This window comes from Canis aureus, chromosome 21, assembly GCF_053574225.1.
Source record: "Canis aureus isolate CA01 chromosome 21, VMU_Caureus_v.1.0, whole genome shotgun sequence".
In the NCBI taxonomy this organism is placed as follows: Eukaryota; Metazoa; Chordata; class Mammalia; order Carnivora; family Canidae; genus Canis; species Canis aureus.
The window spans coordinates 47434860-47452132 of NC_135631.1; the positions used below are offsets into that span (position 1 = coordinate 47434860).

Below are 17273 nucleotides of genomic sequence, written 5' to 3' on the forward strand. Positions count from 1 at the left end.
ACTATTACTGAAAGTGGTTATGAGCAGAGGTTTTCAAACTTATATAGATTCTCAGGCCTCACTCTAGGCCTTTGAGTCAGAATCTTTGAGAGTAGAATCCTAATTTATACATATATATGTAATATATATATATATAATTTATCAATATATATTTATTTCAATATATAATTTATATGTATTTTTAAATTTATTTTAAAGACAGAGAGCATGAACAGGAGGAGCAGAGGGAGAGGAAGGGAGAACCTGAGGCAGACTCTGTGCTGAGTGAAGATTCTGATGCAGGGGCTCAATCTCATTACTCTAAGATCACAACCTGACCTGAAATAAAGGGCCGGGAGCTTAACTGACTGCACCACCCAGGCATCGCCCCCCTAGTTTCTATATATTTGAGTCTTACAATCACCCAGGTTTGGGCTAGGTAGAAATAAATGGATGTGTCTGTTTCCCATCCTTCAGGTGACACTGGCATCAGGTCATTTCTGTTCAACTGCACTGAGGTAACAAGAGTGTCCAGGGGTGGCTCCTGGAAGAGCTCTTCAGACAATGAACTCCCTGGAGACATAGCAGACTCAGTGTGAACTCTCCACAGAATTGGAAAACATGTTCAGAGGGACTTCATTTCTAGATTTGCCTGTTTTAACCCAAGAATCCAGTGACATATATTCTCCAAAAACCTTCCCTGCTTCCTCCTCTGGATGCCAACAATCACAACACAAAATGTTCCTGGGCTGGCACTGCCTGTGTATGGAAATGGGACTGGGGGCACACCAAGGGAGTCAAGCTCAGGAAAGACCCCTGATCAGCATGGTTTCTGCTTTCACTAACAGCACATCACACATGGTTTTGAAGGTCTAGTGTTTCAGGGAGGTCTCTAATCTGGAAGGCCTTGCTGAAAGGAAGGGATGCTCATAAGATTGGCTCTCTTTTTGAAAACAAAAAAGACTGGCCAGATTGACAAAGGGGTAGGGAGTCTTCCTCAAAGATGGATTCTTCACCATCTTATGACTAGCAGAGAATTTTACCCTGATCACCTCTGTGTTCACTTCTGTTCCTTCCAATCCCCAAACCTCCGTAGCTTAACATAACAAAGGTTACCATCTCATTCACATCACAGTGTCCTGTACCCCACATAGGTCTATGGTCCACAGGGTCATTCAGGGACTCAGGATCTTTCCTTCTCACTGTGTTACCATTTCCTAGGGTCTCAGATTCTCTACTGGAGTCTTTGCCTTAGACCAGAGGGTGAAGAATGAGAAAATAATGTGGAGGATCCATGAGAGCTTTGTTGTGGGTGAAGCTTGAGAATTCTGGTAGCCAGAACCCAGTTTTGTGGCCTTACTAACTTTAAGGGAGTCTAAGAAATGTAGGCTAGCTAAGCGCTTAGGCAAAAATAGAAATAGCTTTTGGTGAACATGTATATAGTGTTTGCCAGAGTTTGTCACTCTGGCAGCTTTAAAGATGAGATGAGAATGGCACTTTCATCTATGGTTTACCTCCCCAAACCCATAACCCCCATCTAATTATGAGACAAATACCATATAAACCCCAAGTGAAGAATATTCTACAAAATGCCTAACAAGTATTCCCCAAAACTGTCAAAGTCATCAAAAACAAGAAAAGTCTGAACTATCATAGCCAAGAGAAGCCCCAGGAGATAGGACAAGTAAACGTAATGTGCTATCCTGGTTGGGGTCCTGGAACAGAAAAGGACAGTAAGTGAAAACCAAGGAACTATGACTAGAGTATGGACTCCTATTAATAATAAAGTATGAATATTTGTTTATTAATTGTGACAAATGTACTTCATTAGTATAAAATGCTAACAATAGTGGAAATTAGGCCTGGAGCATGTGGAAATGCTCTGTATTTCCTTCAAAACTTTCTTATAAATCTAAAATAGTTTTAAAATAAAAACTTTTAACATTTTTTTAAAAAGTGACTGCCAAAAAAAACCCTACTACTCCTGTTTTCCCACAATAGCCATGAGAAAAAACAAAAACCAAAAAACTTTGTCTACTCAGAAGTTACTAGTCTGGCCTGTCCCTTACACTCATTTTTTCCCCTTTTATCTGTTGCTGCTACCTTGCCTTATCTCACAGGGATAATTCCTCAAGAACCAGCTTCTGTCACCTTTTTAAATAACATGCTGCATGCTCCTCTAAGAAATGAACCAAAACTTGATGATAAACCATGAAAAAACTAAAAGCTATTATGTTCTTGTATTAAAACATATACACACATGCACACACACTTACACACACACAAGATCCAGGAAGCTTCTCATCTGGTTTTCATTGGATCACCACTTTCAGACTTTTCATATCACTAACTCTATTATTAACATCAACAGCTTATATGAAAACTTATTTTCATTATATTTTGCCCCCTTCTCATGTCACTCCAAAAATGTTTTGTACAGTCTGTCAAATATACTTGAAAGTTTCACCAAATGGGAATAGAGTAGAACTTTAGAGGAATACTAATAAAGAAAAAATTTCTCATTTAAAAACTCTCCTAGATTACTTTGGGATAATACAATTCTGGAGACCTACATAGGAATGCAGAAGAGTCTGAGAACTCCCACAATAAATAAATTCATCTCATTTGGTTTAATCCAACATTATCCAAACTTCCTTGACCTGAAGCTTTATTTTGTTTTGTCTTCATTTTCTTTTTCCCCTTCTTGCCTCCTATCCATTAACCTCATGTAGAACTAGTGAGCCTTCAAATACATTCTAGATAATGGAACACTCAAAAGTGCTAAGTTAAATAATTTCGTTTCTTCAACTCATTCATAGAGAAGAGATGAGAAAGAATGTATCCTTTTTCCAGTCTTATTTTCAAAAATTAGGCAATAATCTTGAAATTAGAGGAAAAAAACTTGGTCCTTTTTCCTACCTGTGCCTTTGTGTAAGTATCTTATCTGAGCTTGGGCTCCCGCATTAAAATGGGCCAATAATAATTCCTGTTTGGGGAATCTGTTGGGTGGAGTTAACGACAAATTTAGCCTATTTAGCCTATAATTATTCCTTTCCCTAGCTGGGCTGGGCAAATTTTGTTTGTTTTTATTTGACTTTGGACTTTATTTTCTTTAAACAAATTGTAGAGAATGGAGAAAAAATAGGTTATTAACAGAAAACGGTATCTACATATGCACAGAGGCACATTTTTGGTGACAGAAGAGACTAGCACACACTGGCATCTCAGAAGCAGTTCTCAAAGAGCTTAGGTTTATTTTCTTGGATTTTAAGAGTCCCTAAGATTCTCCTTTGTTCCCTATCCTCAGAGCCAAATAGTCCATTAACCTTCCATATCAGCAATTTTACAGTCTACAACAAGGGGTATATGTGCAGACATACTCCAAAATAGTGTAAAATATCTGGGTGACCTGGCAACTCAGTATGGACTCAAAAGCCTGAGCCTAAAGACTTTCATTTAATTAGGAACTCCCATCTTGGACAAGAAGCAGTAGGATTGGTTCCTGATGGTCAACAAGTGAGGTCCTACAAAGGAAACAAGTTAGGAGGGGGTGGGGTGGCAGACAGGGATTTATATAACAGCATAGCCACATGACTTAGTACCAGTTCTTACAGCTGACGTTAAGTGATCATTACTATGTTCCGAGCACTGTGGCAAGCGCTTTGCACATATTAGCTTAGCTAATGTTCATAGTAACTCATGAAATAGGTCTTCTGATGACCCTCATTTTTAAATATGAGTGGTTAGGAAACACATTCTTGGTTAGTAAGTGGCAATGCCATGATTCTAATTCAAGTAGGCAGACTCCAGAGTCCAACCTCTTACCTCTATATTATCTGGGCACCATCTTTGCTTGATTTTTTAATCATATTGAAAAGGCGACAGCTCTCGATTGTTCTTCCTCTATCCCTTCCAGGAAGTCTACTTTCCTGACCCAAATCCCTTTTCCAGGAGATAGGATATTAGCACATCCCTACCAGGGCCTGTATTTCTGATCAAGATGGAGGGTTTGAAATTTGTTCTTTATTATTTATTTTTACTTTTTGGTAAGTACTTTCAGAGTGGACACATGTTAATTAACTTTAAAGACTGACACATATGAAACAAAATAGAAATCCATCGTTTTACATTTTAAAATGTAATAGCTAGCAGGATAGCACATTACAGCTAGGATGAATTTACCCAGGTAGGGCCCATGGATTTCCGTCTCCTTAACTCACCTGACTCTGATTCATATTTTTTCTTTTGTTTTTCCTTTAAATTCAAATTTACTTTTTTTCTAATTACAAAAACATGGTATAAAATGTAAGAAACATATATTAGTAAAAAAAAAAAAAGAAAACGAAAATAATGATTTCTTGTAATCCCACCATCTAGCAATAACCACAGTTAACGTCTTCCAGACATTTTAATATATATACTTATATGTATAAGCCAGATGTCAAATGGGTCTCTCTGCTCCTTATTATCTAGATAAGATGCCTTGGTCCTTCATTTCATTGCTCTTCTCAGGATTTTGGCAACTTCCCAGAATCTCACATTCTAATGATCACCTGTGACTCTGACTTCCTGTTTCTTCTGAATTCCATTCTCTACTGTTCAGCTTACAGCTGTTGCTTTATTTTGCTCTGGCCATAGACCCAAATGTGGAAATCAGGTTCTTCCTTTTATTCGACAGTAATAACAAATCATCCATACGAGGATTTTTTTGATGTGTAGCCCTCTTTACTTCAGGATGTGAAGACTGTTACATTTAAATAGTAGATATCCTTTTCCTATGAATTTTTTGTTGTTGTTTCTAAGCCATATTACTCAGCCATGTACTTTCCCCCCTTTCCATTCTGTTTTTGTTTTTCCCTTCTCACAAGGTGGAATCATATTTTTCCTTTTTTTTTTCCTTGCACAGTAATTCAGATGTATAAGACCTTGTCCACAAATTTAACTTTAGGAATTCCCTTTCTATACACAAAGTCTTCCCCAAAGCTTTGACACTGTCCTGATCAAAAAGTCTGGAGTTACTAGAGAAGGGCCATTCATGTCCCCATATGTGGCATGTAGTTTCCATTAAGACACAGAGATGTAGTACATGGCAAAGACAAAGGAAGTTGAAAACAATACATCCCACATGGTAGGAATTTCAAAGGAGATGTTAAAAGATTAGTTTTATAGTTCTTAAGGCCCTCCTTCACATCAAGGATGTAAAAGCAGGAATACGGATTAGGAAAAGTTTTAGAAAGATTTCACTGAATAGAGCAGCTAGTGAGATGTAAGAATCCCCATTCCAATCAGAAAGAGATGCGGGTTGCTTTCCACTTCACATTCAGTTGGTTAAAAGAGAGAAGCTTCAAGGACCACTCAAAATTAATTTGATATGTGTTCTCCTTAGTTGCGGAGATCTAGTAGATTGATGACCGACTTCTTGGAAAATGTAAAAGCTGAGATGGGCTACTTGTACTAGGCTGGGTCTGTCTGCCCGCAGGGGGAAAGTAAGGTGGGTGTTTCCTATGGACCAGATGTGGCCTCACAGGCAGGGAAAACTGGTGGGACTATCTTCAATGCAACCCAAGAGGATTTCCTGGAAGCCTTGGGACTTATAGAGTCTCTGGTCTAATAGGCTGCTGTGACTAATTTTAGGGAACACGTGCAAAGTCATGGAAAATGCAATCAAATGAGTCCAGGGGGGAGTCTCCACAAGACCAGCAAAGGGCCTAGCAGAGGAAGAAAGCTTCAATCTCCAGCTGGATCCCAGGAGCATGGTACCTCTCATTACAGAACAATTCAAAAAAACTTTCTTGCTCTCTTCTTCCCAACCAAAACCCTGAAAGAGTCAGAACCACAGTTTATAAAATAGGAAAATGGGGGAAAAGATGAGGAAATAGAGCAGGGCATGGAGGGGGCAAGGGAACCACAAGCCCTTCTAGACCATCTACCTCCAGAGGGCCCAAGTTAGATAAAGAGAGTTTTCTCTTCAAACTAAGTTCTAAGTTTGGAGAATTACAAACTAAGAATGATCTAAAAAATGAAACAAAATATAGGGATCCTTATGTTTCCATCTAAAAGAATCCCCTCTACCTGATAAAGTCTGGAGAAGCAGTGACAGATGAAAGTAAAGGGGCTGATGCATTTCCCTGTGATGTATGAACTATTCTATAAATTGCTTTGCAATTACTAAGTTACAAGTAATTATTAATAATTACTAACAATTCTTTAACCAACCTCATTGAACTTGGGTTATTGTTTTTCCTTATAGACAACACTGATAAGATTACTTCACATATCCGTATGTCTTTTGGCTGGATCAATGTTTAGATCCAGGTTTCAAACTTTAGTGATGAATTGCCAAATGTATATCAATTTACATTTCATTCATGCATGCTCTAATGGATATATTAGAACCATCAGTTCTACCATATTAAAGTGCCTTGTTTTCCTGACCCTGATCCCTTGTGGGCTGATTTCTAATGTAACTCTCAAAGGACAAAATGATTTCCCAGTTCTTGAGATGGTACTTCACTCATTCCTGTTCCTGTAGTTATGAATGTATTTCAGAAACCCAAATTTTTTGTGTATTAGTAGCTGCCTTTATATTGTTTTCATAATTTTTATGGTTATGAGATAGAAGATGCACCAAAAAATGCACAATTATTTACATACCTAAGATAGACTGTCTACCTATATTTGGGTTGGGAAAACAAATTCAGCAGATCAAATTTTCCAACCTTGTGTTTTCATTCTGAGAATGTTTCGTTCATGCTTCTCCTGACCTCACAACCTCAGCAAAAGCTGTAATTAGAGTTGATTCAGTAAATACAACCTCTGCCTGGGTGGGTGGGGGCGGTGTTCTCCACAACAGCTCTGGTCTTGAACAGAACAGTGCAAGGAGCAGGACTACTATGGGTTTTTTGGGGGCTTTGGCTATAGGGAAAAGAAACAGTTTTTTTTTTTTTTAAAAATCTTAAGAAATATTCCAAAACAGGATTTCAAGAGCAGTAATCCCCTCTGTCTATGTTTGGCTATGAAGTACCTTCCCATGAAATATAATTCCTAGCTGGCTGTCACTTGTCATTTTCCCTGTGTTCAATATTCACCAACATAAAGGTCCTATTTTGCCAACTCCCAGCACTTAATTTTCATTCCCATTCATTTTACCATTTCTCTTAAAGTGAAAATAACACTCAATTGTCAAGGGGATTGAATGAATTGTAAATAACAAATGTTATCTTAGTCCCTGGAACTTATCTCATGCTATGTTATGGATTTACCAGGTTCCACAAAATATCAGATATATGAGCCTTAAAGGGGAAAAGTCTCCATACTAGTATATGAAAAAATTCCTAAATTCCAGAAGGGTGAGTGAACAGATGGATACTTTTGGGACATGTGTGTGTGTCATTTTTGTTTTACATTTCCTTGGCTCTGCAAGAGAACGCATTTTCTACAAAGTATGGTAGCTGCAGTGAAGGATAATATTAAATTAAACCTGGAAACAAGAAATGAGAAGTAAATAGTTTAACAAAAATGCAGTTCCATATGTTAATTTTGAAAAGTTTCATTATTAAAGCACAGATTTGGAACAATGTGGCCACAGACCGAGACACAAAAGGTAAACAGTGACTGATGTAATGGAGAATATTTTTCTTATTTGGAGGTGTAGATACTGTTCTAACACATTCATATAGGTATTTCCAAGTTTTATTCATTGAGGAAATTCAATATTTTAATAAACTTCCATAAAAATAATTATAGATTAGTGATTTTTTTTCCCCGAGGGGTGATTTATCACATAGAAAGTAAAGCTCTGAGTGGATCCAGCAATGTGGAACACTGAACTATTGCACCTCTTGCCACAACATAAAAATTCTGGATAAGCTGTAACAACACAGCAGTTTATAAAACATATCTGAGGGGAAAAGTAAATAGAAGGAATCACCAGTTGTCAGAAATTAAGAGTGAATTCTTGGCCAGTGCACAGCTAACTTCACTGTGATATGATAATGGGGTAATTCAGATTTAGAGAAGTGTCCTACAGTTGATGGGCTGAAGTACTAACACTCACACATTGACAGGAAACACAGACTTTGACCTTACCAGGCATGGTGCTTGAACTGGAGGCTAGCACCGAACCCTAGATGGTTATTCACTCTGTGAAAATACTCTCATAGGAAAACCACCAGGACCAACCAGGCATGCTGCAAGAAGCTTGCTCTAGCCAGGGCTCAGTGAGGAGTGGAAAAAGAAGCAAGTCACCAGCCTGTCACAGGCACAGAGTGACAATCAGATTTACAGTGCCAGCTAGTACAGAATCTCAACTCAGTAATTAACATGAAATCTGGTCTCAGACAGGTGAAATCCTTGGGTTCCTTGAAAAAAAAAAAACAAAACCATTAGGGATTCAGAGCTGGTGACTTAAAGAAAAAAGAGATTGTCTTATTTTTTTTCTCCCTCAGGCATGTTTTAAATACCGTTCTGTTGTTATAGGTCATCCAACACTCGTGCATGTTTGCAGTTTGCAGTGGAGGTGAGCCCCTACTAGAGTGGTTCTACATGTTGTTACGAGTTACTTTCTATGAGAAATCACCAGAAAAAAAATGCCAGTGTGAAAAATGTCAAGATGAACTTGCAGGAAAAACACTGCAAATTATGTAAGCAATTAATTTACTTACCACAAGAGAGAGTCAATATACACAATCAATAGGGGGATAATGTCCCTGCTAAAGAACTAGAATAGAACAATCTGAGACCAGGAAATGGGATTACTAGAAATTATTATTTTATTTAAAGGAATAGAAAACGTGCTGAAAGGCATGATGATACTGTGTATGAAGAATAATCTAATTAATCAAAAGAACTAAATTAAGCCTCTTTTCAAGGAAAAAAATGTAATTAAAAATTCAAAGGATAGACTAAAGTCACACTAAACATAGTGGAACAAAAAAAATCACAAACAAAAATGTAAAATCTGGGAAATTACCTGGAATGTAGCATAGGGTGATATAAAAATTGAAATGTGAAAGAGAAGGTAAGCAATATGCAGGATAGATTTAGACAGTCTAAAATATGGTCAATTAAATTTTCAGAAAGAAGTGACAAGAGAGGTAACATTCAAAAAGATAATGACAAGAGGAGGTGGGCGGGGGGTGGGGGTGACTGGGTGACGGGCACTGAGGTGGGCACTTGACGGGATGAGCACTGGGTGTTATTCTATATGTTGTCAAATTGAACACCAATAAAAAATAAATTTATAAAAAAATTTAAAAAAAATAATGACAGAGAATTTTCTACAATTGCTTAAAGGCATCAAGTCTCAGATGTAGGAAACTTGATGAATCCTAAGCAGGACAGATTAAAAACAAAATCCTCCCATGGACACATTTCAGTGGAGCCACAGAACACCAAAGACAAGGAGAAGATGTTCACGGCAGCTGGGGGAAAAAAAAGATATTTGAAGTAAAAGAATGATATTTAGGCTAATAATGAATGTCTTATCACCAAAAGTGGAGACCTGAAGACAATTGAATGATATCTTCCAAGTGCTAAATAAATTGTTTTAGAATTGTTTTATATAAAACAATTGATCCGTGTAGAATTCTAGAAGTAGCTAAACTTCTTAAAAAGAAGGCAAAATAAAGACATTTTTAGACAAACGAGTAGGAGTTACTTCTTTAAATATGCTTGATAGAAGAAGGACTAGCTGTAATCTAATTAGAAGAAAATAAACCCTGAAATGAGCAATAGGATATAAAAAGAAGTAGTGAGCAAATGATTTTTAAACTGGGTGATAAGTTGGGCAGCTCAGTGGTTTAGCACCACCTTCAGCCCAGGGTGTGATCCTGGAGTCCCGGGATCCAGTCCCATGTCAGGCTCCCTGCATGGAGCCTGCTTCTCCCTCTGCCTGTGTCTCTCATGAATAAATAAATAAAATCTTTAAAAAAAATAAATTAAGTAAGTAAATAAATAAAATGGGTGATAAGACTAAAGAGTACTGACAGTTCAAAATCGTTTTTAAAAACTTTTTCAAGGAAGACTTAAAAGCAAGGTGGAACAAAGTGCTAGAAAATAACATCACAGACAATGGAGGATGTTCCATAGAATCAGTATATTTCGAGTTCCTTGTGATACAGAAATACTGGTTTGCTACATTAAATGTACTTATTAAAACTTAAAGATAAGCAGGTAAAAATAGAAATAGTATACGTATTTTTTCCCCCAATAAATGAGAAGAAAGGAAATGGACAAGAGAAATAAAAGCAAGGTAAGTAGAAAACACACATTAGTCCATATATCAGTATTCACAGTAAATATAATATATTATAATATGATATAGACTTACCAATTAAGACAGCCTCTCACAATGAATTTTATTTTAACAATTTAAGTTTCTGCCATGGCAGTTATTAATGCAGGTCACTAAATATTTCTTCTCATTCTAGATTCATGGTTTAGGTTTCACTCACACACTCCTTTAGTGAGATTTGGCTCTGTAAGTTGTTATGACCAATTTTGCATAAATTGAATTCATGTGTGCCACCGTGGGGTGGAGATGTTAACATCCTGTGCAGGACATATCAAGTTTTTCCTTTCTTCTGCTACACCCCCTAGCAATGCTAGAGAGAGTGGTTGCTCTGGACCCAGGGTAAGGACCTGGTGGAGCAGAGCCCCCTGTGGAACCTCAAGGGACATGCAGCTCAAGAGAGAAATTGAAATCTTTGCTGTTTTAAGCTGCTGAAATGTTAGAACTGTTTATTATCACAGCATAGCATGGCCCATCCTCACTCATACATACAGGAGAAATAAGTATGACAAAAAGAAATGGACTTTGAAAGTAAAGGGATGGGAAAAAAAAAAAAAAAGAAAGTAAAGGGATGGGAAAAGTAGTACAGGAAAACATTGACCAAAAGAAAACCAGCATATTAACATCAATGTTAGGCAAAATAGTCTGTAAGACAACAAGGAATTATTAAGGAAAAAGAAATGAATAAAAAAATACAAAATATACTCTCAAATAAGAACAAAAGGAACAATCTGCTAGGAAGGTCACAATCCTGAATCTTTAAACATCTAACATCAGAGTCCCAAAATATATGAAGTCAACATGGACAAAAGAATTATAAGGAGAGATGGACACATCACAATAATAAGCCCATTCCTGCAACTCCATTTCCCCTTGCTAAGCAGTGGTAGATGACTATTCATCTCACCCAGGACTGGGCAACGACACGTAAACAGAAATTCCTAGAAGGGCTACTGGGAGGGGATTTATTAATTTATTTTTTCTCTGATAAAAAGCAAGGGATGCCTTTCAACCCTCCACCCTTCTTTCTGTCTTTGAATGGGATTTCGTAAGAGGGTGATGGGTGAAAGAGCAATCGCCATTTCCCTTCAAACTTCTTATTACATGGTATTTTTGAAAGCCCCACTTTTTATGCCAGTATTATACAGCCCAAAGAATCCTTACAAAGCATTAGGTATGAATAATCGTGATCAAGTTATGGCAATTAAAACAGCATGGTATTAGTGAAAGAATAAAGTGACCAATGGAAGATGAACTTGATATATGATAGAAGTGACATTACAAGTAAGTGGAGACATAATGTGCTGTTATATCATGATCTTGAGAAAAATCCATTTGGCTAAAAAGTAAGTTAGCATCCTAACTCAGAAATATTAGTATCCTACCTAATACAAATGTTACCTGTTTCTGTAACATAGAACATTATATTCCAGGAGGATTAAAGACATAAACATGGAGCCTGATACTATAAAATATTTAGAAGAACATATTGGAGAGATGTTAAATTTTATGTTATGTGAGTTATACCGCAGTTTTAAAATACATGCTTTGGACAGAGACTTAATTATCAATATAAAATTATGAAATGAGGTTAAAAATATATTGGGGAGTATTTTTATAAGCTTGGATTAGAGAAGAATTCCCTAAACAAGATGCAGAAACAACAGACTATAAAAACAAAGAATGACAAATTTCATAACATTAATATTAAAATCTTCTGTACAACAAAAGACCATTCAAAGTGAGAAAATAAACCACAGATCAGGAGAAGATATTTGCTGTACTTTAACTGACAAAGAACCCATATCAGAACGTATAAAGAACTACCTCATAGCAATACAAGAAAGACAAACAATGTAATTTTTTTTTTTTTTTTGTAAGTGGCAAAGGATATAAATGAGTGCTTGGGAAAAGAGAAAATCCTACTGTCCAATGAACATAAGGAAAGTCATTTGATCCCATCAGTGACAGAAATGAAGATTAGATCAGCAATGAAATGTCTCTTCACACCCATCAATATGGCAAAAAAAAAGTCTCCTAATAAGTGTGGGAGGGGATGTGGGACTTGGGGACTCTCAGATACTGACTGTGGGGTGCAAATCAGTACAGCCCTGAATGGATATTGTCAAGCTGCTCCCAACTTGCAGATGTTCAAAGTCTACAACCATAGCCTTGAGAAATGTATCCGCATGCACAAGGACCCATATACCAGGATCTTCACTGCACAATGTTTACAATAACAAGAAATCAGAAAGAAACAGAAAGACTCATGCATGAGGCATGAATAAATTATCCTATATGCATATAGGGACTTACTAAACAGCAGTTAAAATGAATATCCTAGATGTACTGTATCAACATAGATCTATTCTGAAAGTGTTGAGGGAATAAAAAAAAACCAAGTTGAAAATGTATTATATAATTTGGGTATTATGCTAAGTGAAATAAGCCAGACAGAGAAAGACAAATACCATATGATTTCACTTATATGTGGAATCTAAAAAAGCCCCAAACGAATGAACAAACAAACAACAACAACAACAAAGAGAGAAAGACTCATAAATACGGAGAACAAACTGGTGGTTGCCAAAGAGGAGGGGTTTGGGGGAAAGGACAAAACAGGGGAAGGAGAGGAATAATATAGGTGAAACTTTCAGTTGTAAAATAAATAAGTCACAGGAATGAAAGTACAGCATGGGGGATACAGTCAATAATATTGTCATATAATTATCATGGTAAGCATTTCATGATGCATATAATTGTGGAATATTTCTGTTGTACACCTTATATGTCAACTGAACTTCAATTAGAAATAAAAAAAGACTGTTACATATTCATTTAAATATTAAAACAAAAGTATTAATGGAGAAGTTATAAAAACTTTAAGATCATGGTTAATTCTGGAGTAAAACGGAAAGGAGTACATGGAGTATTCAAATATATATGTAATATTTCTTTTTTTTTTCTTTTTTTGTTTTTTGTTCTAAGCAGGCTCAGTGGCCAGTGTGGAGCCCAGTGTGGGACTTGAACTCACAACCCTGAGATCAAGACCTGAACTAAAATCAAGAGCTGGATGCTTAACGAACCCAGGCGCCATCCCCCACTGCTTTTTAAAGTTTATTTATTTAAGTAATCTCTACACTCAAGGTGGGTCTCTAACTTACAACCCAGAGATGTAGAGCCTCATGCTTTACTGACTGAGTCATTCAGGTGCTCCTGTAATATTTCTTTCTTAAAACAAAGAAACAGAGCTGAAAGAAGTATGTCAAAATGCAAAAATTTATTAAATCTAAGATTAGATATCCTTGGACATTGGTCTATTATGCTTGAAGTGTAATTATTTTTCATACTTGAAGCATAATAAATATTTTAAGTAAAACATGAAAACCAAGTTATAAAGTAGACGAAAAGTCAAATAAAGTGAGTTACAAATAAAAGTGAAAAAAGTTTAAATATGGTTGGAAGGGAGACGTACATTCTGTTTTAGAATGGGAAGGAGAAAGGAAGGTGTATTAGATCTCTACCTTGGGCCCCACAGCTCCGTGTTGCCACAGCTTTCAGAGGAGCTCCTTGCCCGGTTATCAAAGACTCAGATGCAGCCAAGCTCAGGAGCTCTGACCAGGTTTGCATTTTGAAGTCCGGGAGCTTGTGCAAGTGATGCAGGGGTGGGTTCCAGGAGATGTAGCACAGAGGAGGGCCACTGAAAGCTGACCCCTCCGCAGCCCAGGCCACTGCCTACAACATCCATGTGAGGTCCTGCTCTGGGTTTAGAGGCCTCAGGAAGAGAGTGAGCTCCATTGTCTGTGTGCTGCTGCTGTCCACTTGGGCCTCCATTCTCTCCAGCTCGGGCCACCTTCCTGGGCCCCCAACCTGTGCAGTCACACACTGCCCCACACTCACAAGGGCCCCATACTTGGTGGGATGTTCTGCTGGCACTGCCTCGACAAAGGACCTTGCATTTACATTTTGCACTGGGCCCTTCACAGAACTGGCCCTGCCAGTGGCACCAACAAAGTAGAAACGTCCTCTGATAAAGGGTCTGTTCCTCTGTCCTCTGCTGGTCCCCACTGCTCTCAGCACTTGCATGGAATTTCCCATTTACATTCATTTCCAGACTCCTGCAGGCATCTTCCTCGGCTGCCTTTATTGTACAGATTTGATCTCGTGCATCTATCTATGCGTCACCTGGAGAAAAGCTGCCCTTCAGCCACAGAGCTCTGGGAAACTCGAGGTGTCCAGGGCAGAAGGCCACCTTCATCTTGATACTGGCATGTTGGTACTAATTCTGTTTGTATTTATTGGAACTAGTGGCAACAACTTAAAGAAACGTGCAATAAGAAATGCAGTAATGGTAGCTCAGAAGTGATTATTTAGGTTGTATTTAGGCAAACACAATATGATCATATTTACACAGCATTAACATCCACTCCTAGATGGAAAGTCATATGGTTTTCACCCATAACAAAGGCACTTGCCCAATGCAGGCTCTCATACATGTTCACTATCTGGTTCCTAGCATTCATATTAAAAAAATTTTTTTAAAGATCAGTATGATTTCTAGAACCAAGACAGAGATGGTTAATTCATATTTGCTTTTGGAAGCTGAAGCAATTCTGGAGAAGGAAGTTTAGTCCTTCTGCCCAGGACCTTAAGGGCTGGACCTCTAAAATCTCTAGGCCTCATCCACTGTCACTGTCTTCCACAGACTTCTCAGGGGATTTCAAGGTAGGAGTCTCAAAGGAAGCACTGCTCTAGGTGCCATGAGTGGTGGGACCAGCCCATGGAAAGAAGACTTTGTGCAGCGCAGGGCTAAGGATGGGCCAATGGCTTTGGCTGCTCCACAGCTCTGTGAAATCCATGAGCAGAAGACCGATATTCCCATCATATCACTGTCTAGGTTTGAGGCTTATATTATTTTGGGGTGGGGGGGGAATTCCCCTTTTAGAAAACCTATTAATTCCTAAATATACATAACATCCTGTGGTGTAAGAAGCTTGGAACAGAAGGGACAAATATGCAGGAAGTTTGTATGTCCATTTTATACATACTACGATCTGTGGTTATGAGAGAGCCAAAGGTATTCAGGGTGATGACATGCTCATTCATGGCATTCCACTTGGCTCTTGGGGAATATAAACCAGTTGTCTCCAGTGGAAAAATCTCAAACTCCCATTGGGAAAATATTGGGAGAAAATAGACATAACAGGGACATATTTGATTTTTAATGTTATGTAAAGACCACAAAGAGTCTGTGATATGAAAGACTCAAATTCCTGTCTTGTCTACTTGAGCTGAGTAGTCACCACATTATCACGACACGCTGGGACTCAGAGTCCAAAACAACGCAGTCGTCATCTCGATGCTGCCATGCCTTCTGCCTCTGTGCAAGTCAACTGACATCTCTGAGGCTCACATTCCTCCTCTGCAAAATGTGGGTGATAGTGAGATCTTCATAAGGTTTTGGGGTTTAGATGAGATCATGCATGAAAAAAACGTAGTGTGGTATCCAGCCCTCGGAAAGTCCTTGGTGGATGAGAAGGATGATTATTAGCGTGGGCTCTTAGGTGTCAGGAAGGGCCTCTAGTGTCTAGATCCTATCTCTTGTCCTTAAATTTAGTGTGGTGGGTACCTTCCTAATGGCAATAGAGCTGGAAGCCAAGGGAAAAAGAAGACATGCTCCTGGTTCTTTAAGGCTGAGGCCCCGGTACGTAGGGAAAGCCAGCATGGGATAAAGGGGGACACAGGAGGTTTCAGGAAGGCCTCGGGAAAGAAAAACACTTAGATCTTCTGCTTGTGTTGAACACTGGAGAGTCTCTGAGATGACTGAGAGCATCTGGGGCCACGCTGATTACTAACACAGAGCGCAGCAAAGCCTGAGTGAGTTTGCAGTCCAGCTCCAGAGGGGCTGTCCCACGTGCTCTGTGCTCTGGCTGGGGTCCTTAGGCTGCTCGCCCCACCTGTAGCCCAGGTCTCCTCCCCTGGGCGACCAGTCATGCCTCCCTCCCTTGCAGACTTGCTGGAATGTTCCTGTTCAGTTCTCAGTAGCAGTAGCCAGGATTCTTTAAACATGCCTCCAGAGAAGAGCTACCTTTGGAGGACCAAGGGGCACCACCAATCATAATTTTGACATGTCTTTCAGATCAAAAGTTTAGCATTTCTGAATGTTCACAGCCTGGTTCAGTTGGTCTTTGCTGTTGCCCTCCTCTCCTGGTGTCCCCGGTGATGCGGGAGCCCTCGTGAGGACTCCTCAGCCAGCCAGCCAGCCCACATGCCGTGCCATGACCTGAAAACTCAGTCATCTGAAGAGCCTGATGTGACCATGAGTCACCTCACTCTAAATGTTACAGTGAGGACAGTGCCACTTGTGCAATGGGCCTAAGCTTTTGGGATCATGACTCCTTGAAAATTCCTAATCACACACTAGTCGGACCACCCCCAAAACAGAGGGGAGAGCCCCCCTCCAGACTTTGCATGTAACTTAGAGACTCTCCAGAGTCAGCAGTGGTAGGCCACACCCCTCCAGCTGTGTGGTAGGGGTCAGGTGCCCACCTGAACACATGGGTCTCTACGGAAGTCTCCTCCGCCCTGGGAAGCCCCCACCTCTGCTTTAGAGGCCCACCACGAGCATCTAAAGCCTCCATGTCTTCCTCCCAGGAAAAACTTATGCCAGAGACTCCTTTTAATAGACTTCATTTTTCAGAGCAGTTTTAGGTTTTCAGAAAAATTGTTTGGAAAGTACAGAGTTCCTTCATACTCGCTTCCCGGTTTCTCCTATTTTACATGTTCCATCAGTGTGATACATTTGCTATAAGTGATGAACCAGTATCACTATACTATTATTAACTAAAGTACACAGATTACATCAGGGCTCACTCCTGATGCTGTGCATTCCATGGCTCTTGACAAATGCACACTGTCACGTATCCTCCGTTACAGCGCCATCCCTAATAGTCTCATCACCTTAAAAATCTCCCAGGCCCCACCCACTCATCCCTCTCCCCAA

The 17273-nt window shown here is 39.0% G+C and overlaps 2 long non-coding RNA genes across 16 annotated transcripts in view; one reads left to right on the forward strand and one right to left on the reverse strand.

The window, feature by feature from the left end:
- LOC144293041 (uncharacterized) overlaps positions 1-352 on the forward strand; it is a 44057-nt gene extending 43705 nt beyond the window's left edge. For all 14 annotated transcript variants that reach the window (XR_013360497.1, XR_013360499.1, XR_013360502.1 and 11 more), the window contains one exon: positions 199-352. This is a non-coding gene — a long non-coding RNA (uncharacterized LOC144293041). The remainder of the gene's footprint in view (positions 1-198) is intronic.
- LOC144293044 (uncharacterized) overlaps positions 1-17273 on the reverse strand; it is a 76849-nt gene that overhangs the window by 41043 nt on the left and 18533 nt on the right. For both annotated transcript variants that reach the window (XR_013360517.1, XR_013360516.1), the window contains one exon: positions 8068-8339. This is a non-coding gene — a long non-coding RNA (uncharacterized LOC144293044). The remainder of the gene's footprint in view (positions 1-8067; positions 8340-17273) is intronic.